Source organism: Desmodus rotundus, chromosome 8 (genome assembly GCF_022682495.2).
Source record: "Desmodus rotundus isolate HL8 chromosome 8, HLdesRot8A.1, whole genome shotgun sequence".
Lineage (NCBI taxonomy): Eukaryota > Metazoa > Chordata > Mammalia > Chiroptera > Phyllostomidae > Desmodus > Desmodus rotundus.
The window spans coordinates 79,312,716-79,337,016 of NC_071394.1; the positions used below are offsets into that span (position 1 = coordinate 79,312,716).

Genomic DNA, 24,301 nt, shown 5'->3' on the forward strand with positions numbered 1-24,301 from the left:
GGATGATCAATATACATATATACTTTTAAAAAGAAAACTGTTCTTTTCCTTCCAGCTCCAAAATTCAACAATTCTAATCATAATTATAGTTCTTAGTTTCACTCCAGATGCTAAGATATGTATGTGATAAATCAGTTTATATTTCTCCAGAAGACAACTCCTGGGAGTGAAAACTGAGTCTAATCTTTATCCTTTTTCTTTTCCCCCTGGCATTTATGCATTCTTTTCTTTTCTCTTTTTTTTTTGAACTAATACAGAAAAATATTTTATATTATTCCTTATGAAGGATTGTTGACTCAAAGAAGATTAAGGTCAACTCTTCACTAGCAGTTGAGAGGAAAAGAGATTTAAGTTTGACGTGGGAAGGAACGTTCAGATAAAGGTATCCAACAGTAGGAGTTCAGTGGCACAGCAGGTGATACATTGCCTTTCTTGGAGACAGATGAAACCTACAGACCCATTGATCCACAATGGTCTGCAGTAAGACTTCTAAATTCGGAAAACATCTAAACCTTGCACGTTTGCCCTTGATAGTCTGCAAGCTCCGCTCCTGGTTTGAGCTTCTAAGAAAGGCTCTGGGACAATTCAGAAGTGTGTTTTGTTCTTCTTCCCTGGTGTGGTGGTTCTGCCCTGTCCTTTCTCTCCCTTCTGTCACCACACTCTAAAACAGGGGTGTCAAACTCATTTTCACCAGGGACCACATCAGCCTCACAGTTGCCTTCAAAGGGCCGAAATAATTTTAGGACTGTATAAATGTAACTACTTCTTAACTGTTAAGGAGCTGAAATTACCTTCAGCTCTTTGAAGCCCCTGCTCTAAAAGAAGAACCTGAGAAACAGTAGGCTGAATCTGAGCACTTATGACCTTGATGAAGGCAAAAACAAAAACAAGAAATAGTTATTCTGACTTTGTCAGCAATTAATTGTACTTTGAATGTGATTCTGTGGTTCTTCAACAGCCAGAACACACCTAAGTTACCACTACACTGAATCAGCCTTCCAGCTTCTTAAAAAGACAAATTCTTGGGCCCTGCATCTGGTTTTCTAATTCAGGAAGTTTGGGAGGTGCCGGCCAACGTTATTAAACCTGCACATAGGACCTTTGTACATAGCTCCTTCTGAAGTTTCCCGTCTCTGCAGTTAGTCATCTCCTTCCAACTTCAGATCTCATCCATTATTGCCCCTTTAGATAGGCCTTATCTGACCACACCCACTCAAAGTCCCTGCCTCACTCACCATGATTTTGATCTTAGTCTCCTGACTATTCCCTTCATAGTCGGGGAACTTTGTAGTCATTTTTTGTTGGTTTATTTGTGTTTTGTTACACTCTCACTACAATGTAAAAACCACGTAGGAAGAGATATGTTTGTTTTATTCACTGACCTGTCCTCAGCACCTAGTTCAGTGCCTACCACATAGTTTATGCTCAGGAATTGCTTGTGGGATAAAATAATAAGTGATAAATGAATGGGAGAATGTGTCTATTTGCTTACTTGTCCAGCCACATATCCATGGCCCAGTGTTGACAGCTCCCATGGGTAGGACATGAGCTGAGTACCTGAAGGGATGAGGAATAGAGTGATATTATGTAGGACGTGTGCAACTATTTTAATTTATCCAGAGCACTTGAACTGATTTTACTTTTGGACACAGCAAGTTGTATAATTATGTAACTTTTTCTTTTCCACATTGGCTGCTGCAAACTTAGAGCCAAATTTGTGGCCCATACGTCTTCTTGATATGCAATTTAGCCTCCTTCTTGGATCCATTTCACATCCCCGTCCTCATTTCTTGTTGCCTTTTGTTCCTATTTTTAATTTATGCCATCTTGTATTTCCTATCTTCTCATAAGCTGCCTTAAAGTCTCCCTGAAACAAGATAAAGTATAAATCAATCAATATATAAAAATGTGAAGAGAAAGCTTTGAGAGATATAAATAAAGTGCTTCCTGCACGAGAGTGGTAGATATTTCCAGACAACTTCAGTAAGCTCCAGGACATGGAGAGCAGAGGTAAGAGACTTCTGCAGGGGACACTTGAAATCTTAGTAGGCACAGGAAATATGAATTCAGTTGAGATTAATAAAGGGGGAATTTAGTTCAAGTAACTGGTTATTTTTGCCTGTTTTGACTATACTGGAGCTGTAGGCCTCATACTGTTTTTCCCATTACCTTCCTTCATTAGAAGGATCATATAATTTTCAAAATCATAAACAGTCACCCACTCTGCCCTCTCTGAAAGGCTCTCCCAAACTTTAGCATCACTTTCTCTTACTGAATTCTCAGCTGACCAAGACTGAGATTTGGGGTTAACGAGGGAATGCTGTTTCTCCGCTCTGTCTACTGCTGCATCTGTAGGGCCCTCTGATTCAGAACTGGTCTGGGAGGGGAGTCAAAATTCTCTTCTGCACATGGGGACTTTGTACATAAAAGGCCTGATATGGTGCTGAGCTCACCTCCTTTCGGCTCTAAGTACTCCATCTACCCCTGGCAGGAAGCTTTGAATCTCCAGTCCAGACCTCACACTTGCATATTCAGCATTGAGCATTGTTGACTCTTCTCTTTCTCTTACATCTCACACTCAGTCCACTAGGCAGTGCTTCGGTGTCCACTTTCAAAACAGGAGACTCTGACTCTTCCTACCACCTGCCCCCCCCCCAATTCTAGTCACTTGTGTCTCTTGCCTGGATTCCAGCCATTGAACCCCCTTTTTCCCAGCCTCCAGTGGGATCTTTGGAAAAATCTAAGTCTGGTTTCTATTCAAAACTTTTCAGTGGCTCCCCAATCTCCCTAAGTCTAAAAGCCAAAGTCCTTCAAAGGCCTTTGAGTCACCACATGATCAACAGTCCCTACCTGCCCACCTGGAGCTCCTCCCAGTTCTCGTTTACCACTACATTCTTTCAGGCTCACTACCTCAGCCACACCAGGCTATTGGCTTCTCCTTGAACCTGTTGTGCCTGCTCCTGCCTCAGGATGTTTCCATCAGATGTCCCTTTTGTTTGGACAGCCTTTACTTCCTTAAAGTGAGTGCTTGATCAGCCTGGACAATCTATTTTAAATTATTCCACTCCTCTCTGGGATTCTCAGTCTGTCTAGTGTACTCTTTTTCTTTTATGCAAAGCACCTTCTAACACAATATATAATTTACTTATTCATTTGGTCTATTTATTTGTCTGTCTGCCCCTCTCCCACCTTGCACTAAATCTAAGGGCAGGCATCTTTGTTTTATTCACTGATGAATAAGGGCCTAGAACAGTGCCTGACACATAGTGGATTCTCAGTGGTCATTGTTGAGTTAATCAATGAAGCACTGCCTCTTCTCAAGTGAGAGTACCTTTCATCTCTTACCATCATTTAACTTTGAGCACTGTCTTGATTTAGGAAACACACTAGAAAGGCTTAATTACATTGATTAAACTGGGGCAAAATTGTTTGTGACTGAACAGCACCCCCTGTGAACCTTGCATAATTCTTTAGTAACCTCTCTTCTGGAGACACCAGGATCCATCTGGAAGCCATTCCAACAAACATCCATCATATATAATAGATCATTCTTTCCCTTTTTAATATGATTCTGGCTCCCCAGAGCTTTCAGTCAGCATTGAGACATATTTCTTATCTCTCTTGCTTCATTAAGAGTGTACATATTTGGTTGCCAATGCTACAGTCCTCTACAGTGCCATTTGTTGCAACAAAAGAAAGTGTTTGCCAAATGATTTGCCAGCATATGTTATAAAGCCACACAGGCACTCTTTATGTAATTGGCAAATACTGATCCCAATTAGTGACAGATTAAAGACCAAGAAGGAAAATCGGCGTTGCTTTATTCAAAGGAATTTAGAGGGCAAAGGTGTAGGGGTGGGGTGGGGAGGAAGAGGAGGAGAGGCAGAGAGTAGAAAAAAGAGATGACTATGAGTGATGGAATAAAATTCTGGAACCAAGGAAACTGGGCTTTAAATTTAGCACCATAGGTCCCAGCTATCTATCTTCTTGACTCCCAGCATCCTTCAAGGTAATAACCTTTTCAGGCCAACTGGTCTTATGCATCAACTTTTGGCTTTGTGAAATGGCAGGGACCAGAGTGGACCTCACAGAGGAGGAGTCCTGCCTTGTGCCATGCTGAGCCCTCAGGGGGTCGGTGAGCTGGGATGCATCAGCTTGGGGAAGGAGGCCCTACCTGCTGAGACTGGCAGCCACATATGAACTCAACAGCTTGGGATTCTGGCTGCCTTTTGAAGTGACTCACCTACATACCTCCAGAGCACATTAGGCAAGCTTGGCCTCTTCTCCAGGAATAAATATTTGACCTCTTGATGTTCTCCAGGTATCTTTATAATTAGGAAACTCAGACAGATCTCTAAGAACAAAACCAAACATGGCTTCCCAGTGCTGGGCAGTCCTCTCTTCCCTTGTGCTAAGTCCCTGAGCCTGTAGCACCTGGTCCTTGGTGTCTGGGAGACATCTAAGATTCACCATCAGTGACAAAATTTAATAGTGGCATTGTGGTTTGTTTTCATTAGAAGAACTTTCCTTATCAAAACCAAATATTTATCTATTCAATGGCTCCCTTCATTTAGCACTCTTTTGGCAATATCAACAAGCAAATATAAGTGCTTGGAGGACAGATATATGTCTTTTCAGGTGGTGAGATAGCTGATGAGCTAAACAGTCCCAAGAAGGATACATTTATGTCATTCTTCATGCCAGGAAGTGAGGGAGGGGAGCAGGTATCATGGAAATGCCCCCTTGTTTCTCTGAAGCTGTTCTGTGGCCTATTCCTTATAATGTTTTTAAGTTGAGTGAACTCAAGAATTTACAAGTATTAGATAAGGGCAGGGTTTTACACTTTTATGATGTAGACATGAGGCTTCCAGACTAAAGACACTAAATGTGCTTACCCTCTCTTCTGTGTGGTTTGGGGTCCAAACTTCTTTAGTTCGAGTTATTGGCTAATGGTTTTCCAAAGACGAAAACTACCTTCCCTCTGCCTTCCCCCACCCCTACTCATGTCAACAGGAAGATATCTGACATTAAGAAGAGAGTCCTCTGGAGATGAAGAAAGAACATGGGGAGCTGGGCTGAAAAATTCCAAATGGTTTTTGAATCAAGTGATTTTTCTGACTGGTTGTCGAGGTTTCTTCCCCATACCCGACCCGTACACTTATCTAAGTCCAGGCTTAAGAGACAATAGGCAGTCTGCAGCAGCGTAGTCAGTAGAAAAGCTTCCCTGCACATTGTTTAATTATCAGCCCAGATGTATATTCTGTGTGTTGGACAGGACAATTCTAGCAGAGACGGATGAAAAACAAGCTGTTTTCTGTGGTTAATAATGTCACATCTATCTTTGGATAGCATCTGATTACAGCCATGTATATTATTTAAAAGGTTCTTTAAAAAAAACATGACCACAGAAGGAAATGAAGTAGCTTTCTCCTCCTGCTGTCTGCAGATGTTTTAATGATGGCACATGTAAAGATGTGTTGTTTTCTGACAAAACTTGTCAAAACTAATAAGGCAATTTTCTATCCTATGGCAACTCCTCTTAAGTAACCCAGGCCTGCTCTAGATATTTAGGCCTTGTTATTCTTTTTTCTCTATCCTATTCAAGACCTACTTGGGATGGATAAGAACTACTGTCCAGGGAAGAAAATTATGATTATTTAGGCAGCTAGGTTCATTTTTTTAAATCCTCACTCAAAGATATATTTATTGATTTTTAGACAGAGGAGATAGTGCAGGATGGGAGAAGAGAGAGAGAAAAAAAAACATTGATTGGTCGCCTTCCATGCTCACCCCGACCAGGGATCAAACCCGCAACCTACGTATGTGCCCTGACTGGGGTTGAACCCGTAATTTTTTGGTATACGGGACTATGCTCCAACCAACTGAGTCACCTGGTGAGGGTACTATGTTCATTTTTATGGAAGGGGGTTTTAAACACAAAAAGGCCCAAGTGTGCTAGAGGGTCTGTGTCTAGAGATGGAAGAGAGGTAGGCAGGGCCTCCTTGGAGCTGCCATTGTCCTAGAAACCCAGACTCATGCCCTTTGAAGGTGCTCAGCTGGGACTGAGTGGACTGCAAGGGGGAAGGCATTCCTACCTGTCAGAGTGCACCCATGGAGGACTCCAGTCCTGCATATTCCCTGACTGGGTTTTGACCCACTTTGGCTCAAAAAGCTCTAAAGCAAGGGTCAGCAAACTACAAGCCAAATTTGGCTCACTGCTATTTCTGTAAATAAAGTTTTATTGGAACACAGCCATGTGATTTGTTCAGCTTCTGTCTGTGGCTGCTTTCCCTCTGCAAGGGCAGAGTCAAGTTGCTGGGACAGAATCCACATGACCTACAAAGCCAAAAATATTTACAATCCAGCTCTTTACAGAAAGAGTTTGCCGACCACGATAGGTATTAACTTAGAGCACACGATTTTCAATGGGCATTACTACTGATGGCTTTCAGTGGGGAAAATCCTCTGGAATAGCAGACTGAATACTTATGTGTGGGTGCCCACAAAGGATTTTCCAGAGAGAGAGAGAGAGAGAGAGAGAGAGAGAGAGTGCATGCATTATATTAGTCTTCCCATGGTGTCTCTGATCCTAACATGAGCAACCTTAACTTGAAAGGATATGCAAATTTTACCTGGGTTTATAGGTTTGGCTTCTGCTTTTCCTTAACATTTTTTTTTGTCCTAAACCCTTTAAGAACCTGATGATGAATTGGTCTGAAAAATAAACTGCATCTGAAGTATGAATATCTAACAGAGAAGCTTTTTGCTTCAGGGGAATACTAGTTTTATTTTAACCAGGGCCTTTTGTATCAGAACCTTATGGTGTATGTCATAGGGGACCACTAGAATCTGAGTCAAGAGTGGCATGGGAGAGGGGACTGTGGTGGCCAGAAAGCTGTTGGGTGGAGGCAAGTGAAATGTTTTTAGTCCTGTTTAAAGTGACAGTAAAGACAGTTATCTTTCTGGCCAAGTAAGGCCATAAAACCATAACAATAACTATTCTCTAGCAATGTATAAGTCCGTATGCCCTGTATGTTACATGAAATACCTCACTTCACTCCCACAGTTCTCCTCTGAACCAATGTCAGCCCAAAGTGCACATGATATAATTGTTAGTGATCACAGCTAACACCCTCAGCCTTACCATCTCCGTTATCACTTTAGGAAACTGAGTCTCAGGCTTCCCAGTTTGAAAGGGGCTTTCAAAGATTCCCCACTTCCTAAGTCATAGAAGGGGAGCTGGATGTTGTGTCTGGCCATCTCAGAGGTGGAACTAGAAGACAAGTCTTTTCACTTCCAAAGTAAACCTTTGGAAGTTTTACTTAAGTTTACAAACTTTTACTTAAAAAAATAAAATAAAAACTAATACTGACCAACTCTATGGATGCAAGTAGTTCTTCTTTCAGAAGGCACTCAGAAAGAATCCTCTTGAACATGCCTTTTCCTCATCTCACTTCTTTGAAGGCCTTGCCTTTAGTATCTTGGTTCTAGGGCAGTGGTCCTCAAATATGGCTGTCCATCTATACTCCCTAGAAAGCATAAAAATGCATATCCTCAGTTACTGTGCAGGATCTACTCCTGGGAGTGGGCCCTGGAAATCTGTGTGTTTTATGAACCTCTCTAGATAGTTATGCTGCAGCCAACCAAGCATTGGTCAAACATCTGCTGCTTGGACACCCCTATTCTAGATTCCACCCAAACTCTTGCCATGTAAGGCAGTCGGGGTGGGGGTAGAGATGTAAGTATTGCTGAGATCTGGATGCTTGAACCAAGGTGACTCAATCACTTTTGGAAACAAGCACAGTTGGGTCTCTTCTGTCCAAAGAGTGCCAGGAGTTTGTGGGTGGTCCCAGGCATGCAGAAGAGCTCCCTTCTGGCAGAGCCAAGAAGGAACAGGCTGAGATACAGTTGGTTCTTAGGAAGGGAATACAGAAGAGTGGGGGTGGTTGGCCCAGAAACAGCAGGATTAGGAAGTTTATTCAAAGCTCTACCTGGAGTTGGAGGAGGAAGAATAATTCTCTTTTTCCTTTAGGCCTCATTTTAATGTCTTTACTATATCTTCATTTAACTTTTAAGAGCCACAGAAATTTAGAGTTGTGCTGAAAAAAATGGGGGAGGGGAGGGCAGAGAAAACCACATTGTATAATAAATTTTGCCCCCTTTTTTCATAGTTTTTTGAGATTGTCCCTAGTGTTTATATCAGTGACCCTCTCCAGAACTCTTGGTTATTTACAAATTGGCTATTGCACTTTGAATCCACATTGACTTAAATTACTTACTGGCCAAAAGTATGAGGGAGGAAGGCTGCGGAGTTGGGAATGACTACAGGACCCAGCCAGTGAGCTTTCCAGATTCATGATGAGAAATTTGAACCACTCCAAACAAAGCAAGATGCTTTGTGTGTGCATGTTTGCGTGTGTACATATTTGCTAGTCTGCCGTGGTCTTCTAGAGGGTCAGAGCAATTAACCTTTTTTCCTCTTTTAACTAGAAGTTTGGAAAGAACTTGCAGCATTTCAGGTTTGGAAAGTATGCAGGGAACAGACTTATTTATGTTAAACTTGATATTTGAGTCTTCTCTCGTCCAAAGCAACATGAGTAACTACCAATGGGAATTGAGCACTTTGAGTCATGCATTTAGATTTCTGTCTGGCTTCTCCTGGTAAATTGAAGTCTCTGAAATCTTGGAAGTATATGGAACATCATTCCTAGCATTTTTCTGGAGTGTTCCTCTCTTCTAGGCTCACTGCAGGGGTTGATATCATAATTGAAATGTAGATTGCCCATAATATCTCAGCTAATTGAATTATTAATAATACAAATCAGCCCCTTTCAAACTCTAACTTCTCTAAATTCTTTGCTTTCCAAGCCTGGTTGGGTAGAAAGTTTGGACTGGGATGCAGTTTCATGTTCTGTTAGTTTATGGATTTAAGAAGGGACATCAGATGGAGTCAGCTTAATTAAAATGAAAATCTAATTAGTCGAGGAGAGAAATGCAGTTCACGCTTGTGTGGAATTAACAATCGCATCCCCCATTCCACCTATCTTCCCTTGGCTCTATTATTCTTATTTAGATGCCAAGACTTGAACTCAGTTCCCTTGCTGGCCGCCCTGCCTCCAGTGAGAGGAATCCCGAACTAGAAACTTGACTTTTCTGTGCAGAGTATTGAAAACTGCCAAGGAAAGCTGCCTTGTGAGTTGGGGATTATGTTAATTATAACCCAGGACCTGGAGAGACCTTACTGCCTGGCTACCCATCATCATGCTCATTATTCCTTGAAAATAAAAAATATTTGTCTTTTTAACTGCAGGTGGATACAGAAGTAAGACTGGGCCAGGCTTAAGGGAGCAGCTGAGCACAAGCCTCTGACCTGAATCTTAGAGCTGTTCTTGGGGTGGATCAGTTATGGGAGTGGCCCGAGGTCTCCTATTTTTCAACAGCTTTATTGAGATATAAGTCATGTACTGTATAGCTCAGCCATATAAAGTGTACAGTTTAGTGGTCATTGGTACAGTCACTGAGTTGTGCAACTATCACTACTATCTACCTAATTCCAGAACATTTTCTTCACCTGAATAAAAAACCCATATCCATTAGCAGTCACTCCCTATTTCCCCTCAACCCATCCTCCTCCAGCACTAGGCAATCCCTAATCCACTTTCTGTCCCAGTGGAGTTGCTTATTCTAGACATTTCATACAAATGGAATCATACAATATGTGCTTTTTTATGACTGGCATCTTTCATTTAGCTTTTTATTTCAAGGTTCCATCTATATTATAGCAATTATCAGTATTTTACACCTTTTTATTGCTGCATAACCTTCCATTGTATGGATATACCACATTTTCTTTATTCAAATGTTGGTGGTCATTTGATTAATTCCCACTTTTAGCTATTCTGAATAATGCTGTTATACGAACTCAAGTACAGGTTTTTGTATGGACATGTGTTTTCTTTTCTTTTGGGTATGTAGGTGAGAGTAGAATTGCTGAATCAGATAGTAACTCCATCCAAAACATTTTGAGAAATTGTCAAACTATTCCAAATAAAAGTATCTTTTTACATTCCCATTAGCAATATGTAAAGGTCACCATTTCTCCACATCCTCACCAATACTTGTTATTTTCAATCTTATAACACTCCTAGTGGGTATGGAGTACGGTCTCATGTGGTTTTGATTTGCCTGATGGCTAATGGTGTTGAGTATCTTTTCATGTGCTTATTGGCCATTGAGAAATGTTTATTCAGATCCTTCACCCATTTTTGTTATTTGTCTTTTGATTGTTGAGTTTTAAGCATCCTTTGTATATTCTAAATACAAGTCCCTATTAGACACACGCATTGAAGATATTTTCTTTTATTCTATCAATTATCTTTTCACTTTCTCGATGGTATCTTTTATAACATGAAAGTTTTAATTGTGATGATCAAGTTATCTATATTTTCCTTTTGTCTCTTGTGATTTGGAGTCTTATATATAAGACTATCCCAAGGTTATGAAGATTTAATCTTGTGTTTTCTTCTAGGAATTTTATTTTTTTAGATATTACATTTAGATCTATGATCCACTTTCAGTTAATTTTTGTATACAGTGTAAGGAAGAGGTTCAACTTCTTTATTTGACGTGGGAATTCCCGTCATCCCAGGACCGTTTGTTGCAAAGACTATTATTTCCCTTATTGAATTGCCTTTGCATCCTTTTCCAAAACTCTCTTGACAATAAATACATGAGTTTATTTCTGGGGTTGCAATTCTCTGCCATTACTCTATATGTCTATTTTTACATCAATACCACACCGTCCTTATTGTCACAACCTTATAGTAAGTTTAGAAATGAAGACATTCAAGCCTTCCAGCTTTGCTCTTCTTTTTCAAGATTGTTTTGGCTATTCTGGTTCCCTTAAATTTCTGTATGAAATTTGTCCATTTCTGCAAAACACCCAGTTGACCTATGCCCCAAATTTGAGGTGGTCCTAAATTGTTAGTTGAAGGCAGTAACTCAGGGAAATAGTTCAGAGACAGCCTAAAGAAAATGGGGAATTCAGGACAAGCAGCTGACTTCCTGCTGTGATTAAAACAGTCTCTCTCTCTCTCTCTCTCTCTCTCTCTCTCTGTCTCTCTCTCTCTCTCTCTCTCTGTCTCTCTCTCTCTCTCATACAGACACACACACACACACACACAACCCCCCACACCAGGTTCATATATACAGGCAGCTCCAATTCTTATTTATGCCTATCATCACCTAGGTTCTGTGCAACTTTGGTACTAATGTGTGGTGTGTTGGGAATAGTATAATTATTCCTGCTTTACAGATCATGTAAATATTACATGAGATAAAAAGGTAGTTAATCACACTGTCTAGCAAGAGATAGTGCTTGATTAATGTTTGCTGTTGCTGCTGTTATTATTGCTATTGTTTTCATGAGTGATATGAGTCACGTAAAGAAGCAGTATGTTCTTAAATAAAACATAGACTTCAGTAATAGATAGGCTTCAGTCCTTAGATATATGACATAGTGAAGCCCTCTCTCTGCCTGGCCCTTGAATTGCCTCTTAGGTTTGGACACGAAATCTAGGGTAGTATGTCTCAAAGTTTAGAGCACAAGAATCACTTGGGGATCTTATTAAAATGCAGATTCTGATTCAGTGGGCCTGAGTGGGACCTGACATTATGCATTTCTAGCAAGCTCCTGACTGATGCCTTTCTGAGAACCACCTCTGTGGAGTAAGGTAGTAGAAGTCCTAGAGGCTATGCCTAGATAAAAGGTGTTCAAGGTGGCTTCAGACATTTGGGGACAGGCTGAAGGTTGGGAGGCAAGTCTTACATTAAGTGGAAGATGAGAAAGCTACACTGTGAGACTTGGATTATTCAGTTCCTTGTTAATGTGGTCATTTTCCTTTTGCCATGATGCCTTTTCTGATAGGCATTGTCTGAGCCAGAGGTCTCCAGACTCTTTTAATTGCACACTCTCACTGTAGAAAATGTTTGAACACAGGCTGTCGAACTGTGTATATTAAATTATCAATAAGTTATACACATATACTCCTATGATTAGCTAAAACAGGCAGTACTTGCTTTGCACAGCAGTATGGGGCTGTAAAAATAGCCATGCAAGCTGAAACTTTGCAAGCAATCTTAATAAGTTGTGGGAAAAATTACAATTGTACTGTGCCTTTAAAATTTTTTCAAAATAGTAAAACTCTCATACTGTTAATTTTAAATGCATAAGGAAATAAGAAAAAAAGTAAAACTAATGTTTATTTAGTCCACTGTGATTTAAAACATTGGAAACATCGGGAATTACAATGTTTTATTTCTTTATAAAACATTTATTAAGAGTAGTTTGAATGGTGATTCTTGTCCCCTTCTCATAGCTGTGACCCAGAGCAAGCATCTTTTCTAAACATGACAAAATCATAATCCTTTCGAAGTGGGGATCAGTTTCCTTTTTATGCTTTGTGGTTATGAAGTGTCTCTGTTAGCTCCTTTAATGGGTGTTTTTTGTCATGTGTCACTTCCCTGGGACATGCATCTTTATTCTTTTCTTTTTGTCACAACTTCTTTCCTATTTGTGTTACGTTTGCCTTCATTAAATTCCTCTGGGTGCATAACCAGAATCCCTTGACTCTTGGTTCAGCTATTTCTTCTGTAATTCTATTTATATTTAATTTGAATTTCACTTCCATCATGATCACTTTTGGTTTCTTCGCTGCACTTCCACTGTTGGGGGCCAGATCACTTGTTTGTGCAATGTCATATGGCAGTCTCTCAGGCTTTGCTGTGTGTGCATGAACTGATAACAGATGTTCAGTGACCAGTCCCTGACAGACTTTGACAGAAGTGGCATGATTGGTTACTGATCATAATGTGCCTCTGTTATTTACATAGTGGTTTGTGGACTGAAGCAGTGACATTTGTACTTATGCAAATGACTCACAGTTCATATGCATTGGAAGCTAAAATTTGAATATGAGAACAGACCGGTGTTATTTCACTAAACTGGAGTAACTGAAATTTGTGCATAAGGAATTGTGCAAAGTGAAGACTGTCTGTATTCCAAAGCATTATTTATAAGTATATCAAGGTTCATAGTTAATAATTGTTTGCAAAATCCATACTTCATCATTTTGATTTTTCAAATGAAATTATGGTTGGTTCTCCTTGTTGTACTTATTTTATACTGTGGCATCAAAGGAGCCCATAACAAGAGTAGGAGAGGCATCAACTCATCCATTTTCTCAATTTCTTGTGCTTACATTAGACAATTACAGTCTGTGGATTGTTTGCAGTAATCTGATTAGGTCATTTGTAAAAGTTAGCTCACGTAATACCAAATATTCACAATTCCATAAATCCATTTAACTTGACAAACTCAATAACATCACATTATGCTAAAATTTAATCCTCAGTATCCCCAATGTCAACTGTCCCCAGTTAATATTCCCAGCCGTCTCTCAGGGTGCTGTCCATGCTACTTAGGAGGCATGTCACATAATCATTTGACAGTGAAATCAAGCGAAGGCCCCACTGTCAAGCCACATATGAAATATCTGTAAATTATACTCCCCTAAGTTTCAAGTGAAAATCTACTTAAAGATAAACTCTAATTTTTTCACTAACCCACTGTGGAAACCACTAGCCTAACATTCTAGTCTAGTTGTACTTGAGTTGCGCTCCAGCTAAGGGAAGGGCTGTTTGTTGGAGGACAACATGGTCAGACCTCCCTAATGTCAGGATGGTGATTGGCACTTAAAGGTCCTGGAAGGCAGTGTTTTCAATTCAAAAGTACCAATGCTGAGGTCCTACTCTAGACCCTTGAAATCAAAGTCTGTGGGTGGGGGCACAAAAATGTATATATTTTTACAGCTCAGAGTTCATTCTAATGCACAAGTAGGATTGGGAAACTATAGCTTCAAGGAGCTCTTCTTTCACTGCCAATCTTGAAGGATTATATGTGTGTGTGTATGTGTTGTATGAGGTCTTAAGGCACCCTCACTGGCAAACAGCCTTTGTACTGCCTTCTTAGTGACATGTATTTGCTGAAAAGGTACCTCTTGCAATCACTTAGCCATCAGTAGAAAGGGATTAGCTAGGCATGCAGTCCTTGCTGGTGGCTCTGTCCTCCAAGGATGACTGTGGTTGGAGGCTCATTCTGCAAATGCTGCAGTGGACCAAGGCTTCCTTACAATGTTCAGCCTTAGCCTTCCATCTGCAGCTTGTTCTGCAGTTAAAAATGAAAGGGCTTATGGACATCCCAGTGAATATAGCTGACACAGTGACCAAGTACCAAAAGATCGTGTCACCTATCATGAAGTTCTGAAGCAAATGAGGCCCAGTTGGCCCCCAAAGAATGGGGGCCAGAGTTGCTTTTCTACACAGAAATGCAAAGAGGTTGGTTGAGTTGTCAAAGGCCTAATGACAAACATGCCACTGAACTAGTCCCCAATTCCTGCTCCCTCTGGGCCTGTTTAATGCAGAGTATGATCTGAGATCCACCTGCGTCCGAAGAACCAGGGAGTTTATGAAAACTTAGATTCCTGGGCTCCTCTCTAAGGTTGAATCATAAGGGGGGTGGCAAGGAACCTGGGAATCTACCTTTTTATCGAGCTCCTTTGGGTATATGCTCATTAAGGCCAGCTAAACTAAGTTGTAGAATCATTGTCCTGGCTGAAGATGCCACTGTGCAATGATCTCCACCACCCGTGCCCCTGCACATAAAGCTCTAGAATTTGAAGAATAAATGGGAAAGGTTTCTAGTACACTTATAGGATTGAGATTTATAGTATATTTTGAATACATGTCCAAAAACATGATCATTTCTCTTTCGTACAAAGAATACTGAAAGAAACATTTAAAGAAAGACTGAGCTATTTATTATGTGTACAGATGTGTTGAGAGCTACTTGGAGTATAACAGGCATTCAGGCATTCAAAGCTTGCTGTACCAAGCTTTGTACAACCTGCAGGAGGATGCAGGAGCTTTGCCATTGGACGGATCCAGGATAAAATTTTCCTTCCCTCTGCTGCTTATTGGTTGTATGAAATTGGACAAGTTAATAAAACTGTCTGAGTCAGCTTCCTCATCCCAAAATGATGCTAGTTATATCAATCTTGATGGGCTACTGGGAAAATGAAATGAGAAAATAAATACAAGGAACTCAGCAAAAGGGGTACTATTTCTATTCTAGAACTGACATAGTATCCTTCTACTTTTGAAGCAATCTGATCATTTTTCAAATGTGTTGACTAAAGAAACCTTAGGTGAACTCTTTTGTAAGGGACAAAGATTTGTGAAAACCGGCAACCCCCACAAAGCCTCTACTCTGGGTTTGACATTATCATGGTAATAATGTGATGAGAGGTACAAAAAAGATGTGTTAAGGGGGAGTATAAAGAAATACAAGAAAATGTTTTCTTTGTACACAAGTAGCTCATAAATCCAGTTGGGGAGAAGATAATGACATTAATACCCTTATTTTTGTTCGATTGTCCCGTCAGTTTAGGGGTAGATTTACATTTTATTCTGTGGCAGCCTGAGGTTAGATAGGACAGCTAGGAATATACTCATCTCTCCATTCCACAGGTTAGGAATGTAAGACCTGAGGGCTTCAGACTTGATAACTACAACTAGTACTCAAACTGAATTCTGCCTCTCTACCCATGAAACAATCAGAGAACACAGCTCTATGTGACAAATGGCCAGGTATATAGCTTAGGGTTTTGAAGAATTGCTTCTCTTACACCAGGATCTTGGCATGCTTTGTTTGCAGGGCCAAAGTTTGACCTGTGCTTATTTCTGAATCGGGCCGTGATGTAGTAGGGGCTCTGGAGTTTACTTACTGGCGTTCTCTTTGTCAACTCTGTCTGCCTTGATGTTTTCATTCAGTGTCAATTTCATAAAGGCACATGCCACTGGCTACAGATCATCTCCTTAGTGCTGGCTTGGAAGTAATTAAAGCACACACATAAAGTCAGCATATCTGTCTTGTAAGTGTTTTTAGAAAAATGGGTGTCTGTCGAAATTGAATTAAATGCTGGAATCAAGAATGCATTAACTATTTTAAGGAATTCACTTATACTTTTTAAAAAATCTGTCTTTTATTATGCAAAATAGGCCTAGGGCTCCTTACCCACCTCAGAGTAGGTTCCTGGGGCTTTAATTAGTGAGTATTTGATAAGGGCCGGACAGGGTCAGCATCATTACTGTCATTATTATTTTCATTACCATTATCACCATCCTGATTTTCATCATCCCCATCGTTTTCATTATTATCACCACATACAGCTCCCTTATATAATGACTGTACTTCAAGGACACAGAAACAGGTTTTTTTTTTAATAAACTCCAAAACTTTTTCTTTCCCTCCTCCCAGCTCCCTTTCCATTTTTGTTGCTCTGGGATTTGGCAACCCAGTTTAATTTATGATGAGAAGACACTCTGGAAAATTGAAATGAGATAACATAAGTTGATTGGGGGGAAAAAATAACTTCATTTTAACTCTTGAAGCAGAAGACACCAGGTTCCCTAATTCCTTTCGTCCTTGAAAACAGAACATCAGTCACACAGTGCACCTGTGCCGAGTTCTAAAATGAATCCCTAGCAGCAGTTGCCAGAGTAGCAATTAGACAATTAGAGCAAAATTTCACCTGCAGAGGCAGACTGCAAAATGCTGGCAGTTTGACCTTCCACACTTTGGAATGAGGCAAGTAATCTGCAGGAGAGAGAGTGATGTCATGGAACTGGTATAGGTAGGGAAGTTGGGCAGTGGTGTGGTTCTCCCTGACCTCCACGGCCTGGGGGACATTGGACACAGTGCATAATCCAACTCTTTCTTGTCTGTTTCCCATATATGATAGAGGCTTGTTATACTTTCCTTCCTCCTTATAGAGTTGTAAATAACCAAGGAAATCTCCTAGCCTATTACTCTGTTTATTTTTTTAAGAGAGCTCAACATAGCTGGAAAGATGTTTTTGATTATTTAGTTATTTTTTATCCTCTCCATTCTTCTGCAGTCCCTCACTCAAACTGTAGGCTTCGCAAAGAGAAGAGACATTTTCATTTCTCTTGCTTATCTGTGTCTATGCTCAGCTCCCATAATGGCCCCTGGTGTACAGCAAGTGCTCCATACACATTTGTTGCATAAATGTGTTAATATGCTTTGGATACATAAAGCAGAAATCACAAGGCAACAGCCTAGAGGCCAAATTTGGCTTTATAGATTATTTTCTGTTTTTGTTGACTTGTACAGTATTGTTAAAACTATTGAATTAGTGGCCAGCACTTAAATACAGTGAGCATTCATACAGAGGATCACATTTCTAGCTTCTCTTGAAATCCAGTCAGAAGGTCTGGAACTTGAGACCAGCCTCAGGAGAGGAAAATAGCCTAACTAACAGTGGTTCTCAAAGTGTGCTCCTTGGATCAACAGAATCAGCATCACCTGAGAGTCATTAGAAATGCGAATTCTTGGTCCTTCCCATCTCCTCACCTGTTGAATCTCCTTCAATTTTTAATCTAACAAGTCCTCCAGGTGATTCTAATGTATCTTAAAGCTTGATAGCCACTTACTGCCCTTAGAGGTTATAGAGAGTGACTGGCTTTGGGAACAGAATGCCTGAGTTTTAAGTCTGAACTTGCCACTTCCTAGCTGTGTGGTGTTAGACAATTTACCTAATCTCACTGTGCCTCAGTGTGCTCATTTGTAACATGAGGATGATAATAGGACCTTCCTCCTAGGGTTAGGAGGATTAAATGAGTTAGTATATGGAAAGCCCTTAGGCCCTTAGAGTAATAGCTTAACAAACGTTACTGGCTGTTAAAGTGGCTATAGTCATCTGAGGCTGAGTGGGCAGCTGACTGTTTTAGATGCAACCTTAGCTGGATCTCCATCTTATTAGGACATCACTCAACATGCTGCTCTTTGTCATGTGACTTGCTTGGCCACTCGGGCATGTAGGTTGTCCTCCCTGGCATGATGCAGCTTTCTCAGTATCAGCAGTGACTCCCACCTCCCCCACTCCCACCCATCAAAGAACAGTAATACATATTATGTGCCTACTGTGTATGAAGCACTAAGCTAGGTCCTTGGCTTATTTTATCCTCTTCTACTTCCCAACAGCCCTACAAATTTAATATTGTTATACTCACTTTGAAGATGAAGAACTGGCAATTCAGAGAGATTAAATAATTTGCCTAAAGTTACACAGCTGGTAACTGGCAGAACAGGAATCCAACCCAGGTATTTGTTTTCTTTTCACCTGTGTTACCCAAAATGGGACAGATGCAGTTTATAAATAATTTTATATGACATTGAGGTTTTTCAGGTGGTGAGGAAGATGGTTTTAGTTATTATAGAAATTCTGCATTAAGTAAAAATAAAGCATGTAGTGAAAAGTTAATTTTAATTCTCCCACAAATCTGAGGGGAAGTCTGAGTTGGTGCTGGTAGGTCTTTTCTCTTTTTTCTTTTTTCCCAACGAAAGTCCAGTTTAATAATCTTTAAGATTGAATGTTTTAGTTACATTCATTGAAGATGTATTTTGCAGGCTGGCATAAACAAATTAGGAAAGTCTATACTTATAGTGACACTTAAAAATAGAAATGTGGAAATACATTTTTCTTTATATTGAAGCATAATTGAATTAAATGCCAAATTTTTTATTTAACTATTTCTGGGGGAACACTTGTTAAAATAGTTTATCAGGGATAATTGGCACAGGTTCTGACCCAAAGGAGATATTCAGTAAAGGTTTGCTGACCTAAGGTTCTTCATGTACTCCCCATTTTTTCAAATGACATAGCATTTAGTCTGGTCTAATGACTCAAGGTCACTGGCTTACATGTCTTCAGCACCTCTCTATTACTTGTAATCTTTTTTTTCTTAAACAAAATGAGAGTTAGCCACAAACTTATGGCATTTGATGGACAAATGTGTCCAGTAAAATTGAATATGTTTTAAATTTTATTTTTTCCAAGATATTTTCTATTCATGGCAAGTAAAAATAATTTTCATATGTAATTATATAAAACTCCCCTTTCAGATAGATTTATTTTTATCAAACAAAGAACCAGTTAAAACTATGTTGAATAGATAATATTAAAGGTAGCATGGATATGGCAAATGTCATGGAAGTGGGATATAAATGACAGACATTCAGAAACAACTCTCCTGCCATCATACAGAGAAGTACGCCTGCTGTTCTGGCCCCACAGAGTCTTAAGTCCTCTACTTAGACCTTGAAGAGATCTGTTGCCAGTTCCTTCTCTCTCCATTCTGGCTGTTTTCTCTCCACATTACCCTAAAGCTGCAATTGACAGAAAAGGCCTTCTGGAAAGTAAAGCCCTGGCTGAGAAAAGGTGGAGAGGTATTAGTCTGTTAACCCAAGCCAGGGAATCATGACGGTGCTTTGGAATTGGAGCTTGGATCCTTCTCTCCAAGGGCAGGGACTGTAGCTGTGACTCAGTGACTCACACACACCAGACTCACCCAGTCTGCTGCCCAAACTGTGAGAAAGAAAAGAGCAAGCTCAGGAGTTTCCTCCCAGAAAACAGGCAGCTTGCCTAGTAGTTGAGGTATTTGGGATGGAGGGACCAAGGGAGACCTGAACTGGATTCTTGGGTCTCCCAATTCCTAGCATTTTGCTTTTGAACAAATCACTTAACATCTCTGTATCTGTAAAATGGGAATGGCATATTAGGTAATTAAGTTGATGGGAGCAAAGGATGTTGTATAGAACCTGGTGTGCAGTGGGTATGATTATTGTTGGGTATGAAAATGGAGGGAGAGTAGGTGAAAGGGTACTAACATTATGTTCTTCCCACTTAAAACTCTGAAAGCCAACACATTGCCTTAGGGTCACCATTTGGTCATATATTAAGGGAGAAGCATATCTATAGCTACCTATTTGTCTGTCTGTCTATCTATATGTCTACAGATAGATTGACTTAGATTTACAGATTTATTTTAAGGACTTGATTCAGGCAGTTGTGAAGGCTGGCAAATCAAAACTCTGCAGGGTAGGCTGGCAGGCTGGAGACCCAGGGAAGACTTACAGTTAAGAGCCTGAAGGCATCTGCTAGCAGAATTCCCTCTTCTTCCAGGGAGGCCAGTCTTTTCTATTAAGGCCTTTAATTGATTGCATGAGATCTAACCACATTATGGAGGGTAATTTACTTTACTCAAAATCTAAGATACTTTTATAAAAACATATAGGATTGTGTTTGACCAAATATCTGTGTACCATGCCTAGCCAAGTTGACACATGAACTTAACCATCACAGATAGGGTTTCCTGTCATTGGGGGCTGCTGGGACAATTACTGGAGGAACTCTGTTGAGTTCCTTCACATTAAGCAGAATTGTGTACATGACAAGCACAATGCTATTTCAAACTGGTTTAACAGAAAAAAAGGGATGGTGGTGGGTGGAATCACTGATTCAGTAGCTCCAACTGTCAGGTGTTCTAACCTCTAGATGAAGGTCCCATATGATATGAGGACCTCTTCCATTTTCAAACAATTATTCCACTTGTGGTGGCTATATTGCTGCCAGCTACTCTTGGCTTAAAATCTTCACAGATTCTTTTTCTTCTCAAAAATTCCAACAGAAATCTGGGCCTGAATCTCATTGGTCCAGTTAGATCGTGTGCCCTTTACTGGACCAGTCACTGCAGCAAAGGCAATGAATGCACAGATTGGCGTAGACCAGGTCATGGGGCCTCCTCTGGAACTGAACATCATTACCACCCAAATGGAACGGAGCACAGAGAAGAGTGATTCCCCGCAGGAAATCAGCGGTCTACAGAAGGAGGAGGACAGATTGCTGGAGGGGCTGAAACATCACACGTCTACTTCTGCCCTTTTTACACAACTGTCTCCTCCTCCATGACTGTCCCTTTGCTTTCCTCTCCCTTTTCCTTCTTTCTCCTTCTTAGCACATAAACCACTGACTGTCCCTTTAAGAACCTGGTTCTTTCTTTCCTAATTTTGAAACTCCCAATTCATCTAAGAAAGCAGATGCTTCAGAAGAGGCTACATAGCAGTTTGGAGCCTGATTCTGTTTCTGTGATCATTGCCCAGGGACAATTTGGTACTAGCTGATCAGTCAGTACTTACATTGCTGGTGTGGGAGGATGGAACTCAGAGTGACTTAGTACTAACTGATGTTGGGAAGAAGGCAAAGTACACATCCTGTATTTTTCCTTTGTCCACTTAGCCAGAGGGAACTACGGACTTACCTTTGAGTTACAGCAGACACAAAGAAATCACATACAATGTAGATTAAAGACTGGGGGGAAAGCTGCCTGCAAACACTTTTTTGGGTCATAATTGTATGTGTGGGTATGTGTGTGTACACATGCACTTAAGGCAGCTTTATTGAGATATAATTTACATGCTATACAATTTATTCACTGTAAGTATATAGTTCTTTGGTTTTTAGTATATTCACAGGGTTGTGAAACTCTCACTAGAATCTAATTTAGAACATTTCATTGCCCCTAAAGGAAACCCCATACCTATTACCAGTGACTCTCCATTGTTCTTTATCCAGGCCTCTTGCACCTTCTAATCCACTTTCTCTCCCTATAAATTTGAATATTCTGAGCATTTCATGTAAATGGAATCATACATTCTGTAGTGTTTGTGACTAGCTTCAGGCACTTAGCACAGTGTTTTCATGGTTGTTCCATATCGTTGCCTATAAAGGTATCAGTATACCATTCCTTTTTGTTGCTGAGTGATCTATCATATAGATATACCACAGTTAATGGGTATTTAGATATTTGGATATTAATGTACAAAATTTGTGTTACATATATTTGTACTTCTCTTGGGTATATGCCTAGGAAAGGAATGGAATTGCTGAGTTATAGGGTAACTCTGTGCTTAATTAGGAAGACTATTGCACTGTTTTCCAAAGAAGCTGAGCATCCAATTTCTCCACATCTTCTTTAATAATTGTAATTGTCTGTCTTTTTTGAGTATTGCCATTCTAGTGGGCGGAAAGTGGTGTCTCATGTAGTTTTTTTCTTTGTTTTTAAATTTTTATTGTTATTCAATTACGGAGGTCTGCATTTTCTCCCAATCTCTCCACCCCACCACAGCCAAACCCACCTCCCTCCCCTGCCTCCACCCTCCGCCTTGATTTTGTCCATGTGTTTTTCATAGCAGTTCCTGTAATCCCCTTTCCCCACTGACCCCTCGCCACTCCCCTCTGGCTATTGTTAGATTGTTCTTAACTTCAATGTCTCTGGTTATATTTTATTTGCTTTTTTCTTTTGTTGATTATGTTCCAGTTAAAGGTGAGATCATATGGTATTTGTCCCTCACCGCCTGGCTTATTTCACTTAGCATAATGCTCTCCAGTTCCATCCATGCTGTAGCAAAGGGTAGAAGCTCCTTCTGTCTCTCTGCTGCATAGAATTCCATTGTGTAAATGTCCCATAGTTTTTGATCCACTCATTTGCTGATGGGCACTTAGATGGTGTCCAGTAGTTGGCTATTGTAAATTGTGCTACTATGAACATTGGGGTGCATAGGTTCTTTTGGATTGGTGCTTCAGGGTTCTTGGGGTATAATCCCAGCAGTGGAATTGCTGGGTCAAAGGGCAGTTCCATTTTTAGTTTTCTGAGGAAATTCCATACTGTTTTCCACAGTGGCCACACCAGTACACATTCCCACCAACAATGTACTAGGGTTCCCTTTTCTATGCATCCTCTCCAACATTTGTTTGTTGATTTGTTTATGTTGGTCACTCTGACTGGTGTGAGATGGTACCTCATTGTGGTTTTAATTTGCATCTCTCTGATGGCTAGTGATGCTGAGCATCTTTTCATATGTCTCTGGGCCCTCTGTACATCCCCCTTGGAGAAGTGTCTGTTCAAGTCCTTTGCCCATTTTTTAATTGGGTTGTTTGTCTTCCTGGAGTTCAGACCTGTGAGTTCTTTATATATTTTGGAGATCAGGCCCTTGTCTGAGGTATCATTGGCAAATATGTTTTCCCATACTGTTGGTTCTCTTTTTACTTTCATGCTGTTTTCTTTAGCTATGGAGAAGCTTTTTGTTTTGATGAGGTCCCATTTGTTTATTGTTTCCTTTATGTCCCTTGCTTTAGGGGACGTGTCTGTGAGGATGTTGCTGCGTGGAATGTCTGAGATTTTCCTGCCAATGTTTTCCTCTAGAACTTTTATGGTGTTACAACTTATATTTAAGTCTTTTATCCACCTTGAATTCAGATTTGTGTATGATGTAAGTTGGTGATCGAGTTTCATTTTTTTGCACCTAGCTGTCCAGATCTCCCAACACCATTTGTTGATGAGTCTGTTTTTACTCCATTTCATGCTGCTGTCCCCCTTGTCAAATATTAAAGGACTGTAGACACTTGAGTTCATTTCTGGGCTCTCTGTTCTGTTCCATTGGTCTATGTGCCTGTTTTTATGCCAGTTTCAGGCTGTTTTGATTACAGTGGCCTTGTAATACAGTTTGATATCAGGTATTGTGATCCCTCATACTTTGTTCTTCTTTCTCAAAATTGCTGCAGCTATTTGGGGTCACTTATGGTTCCATATGAATTTCTGAAATGTTTGTTCTATATCTGTGAAATGTGTCATGGGTACTTTAATAGGGATTGCATTGAATCTATAAATCCCTTTGGGCAGTATGGCCATTTTGATGATGTTAATTCTTCCAATCCATGAGCATGGTACATGCTTCCATTTGTTTGTGTCTTCCTTAATTTCTTTCTTCAGTGTTGTGTAGTTTTTTGAGTATAGGTCTTCGATCTCCTTGGTTAGGTTTATTCCTAGGTACTTTATTTTTCGTGTTGCTATATCAAATGAGATTTTTTTCCTGATTTTTGTTTCTGTTGTTTCAATGTTGATATACAGGAATGCCTTTGATTTCTGAGTATTGACTTTGTATCCAGCTGTTTTGCCAAATTCATTTATTAGGTTGAGTAGGTTTGGTGGAGTCTATAGGATAGTACACTATAATGTCATCTGCAAACAGTGACAGTTTCATTTCCTCCTTTCCAATTTGGATGCCTTTTATTGCTTTTTCTTGTCTGATTGCTGTGGCTATGACTTTCAATACAATGTTGAATAGGAGTGGTGAGAAAGGGCAACCATGTCTTGTTCCTGATCTTAGTGGGAAAGCTCTAAGTTTTTGTCCAATGAGTGTGATGTTGGCTGTAGGTCTCTCATATATGGCCTTTATTATGTTGAAGAATGCTCCCTTTATTCCCACTTTGCTGAGTGGTTTTATCAGAAATGGGTGCTGTATCTTATCAAATGCTTTTTCCAC

The 24,301-nt window shown here is 40.2% G+C and overlaps 1 protein-coding gene across 3 annotated transcripts in view; it reads left to right on the top strand.

The window, feature by feature from the left end:
- The window catches only part of PRICKLE2 (prickle planar cell polarity protein 2), a 376,986-nt gene that overhangs the window by 109,268 nt on the left and 243,417 nt on the right, over positions 1 to 24,301 (top strand). The window contains exon 1 of one of the 3 annotated variants that reach the window (XM_053929469.1): positions 18,140 to 18,241. The exons of the other annotated variants lie outside the window; for them this stretch is intronic. The gene's annotated coding sequence lies outside the window, so the exon portion shown is untranslated. Of the gene's footprint in view, positions 1 to 18,139; positions 18,242 to 24,301 lie in introns of those variants that run through there. 3 annotated transcript variants of the gene reach the window in all.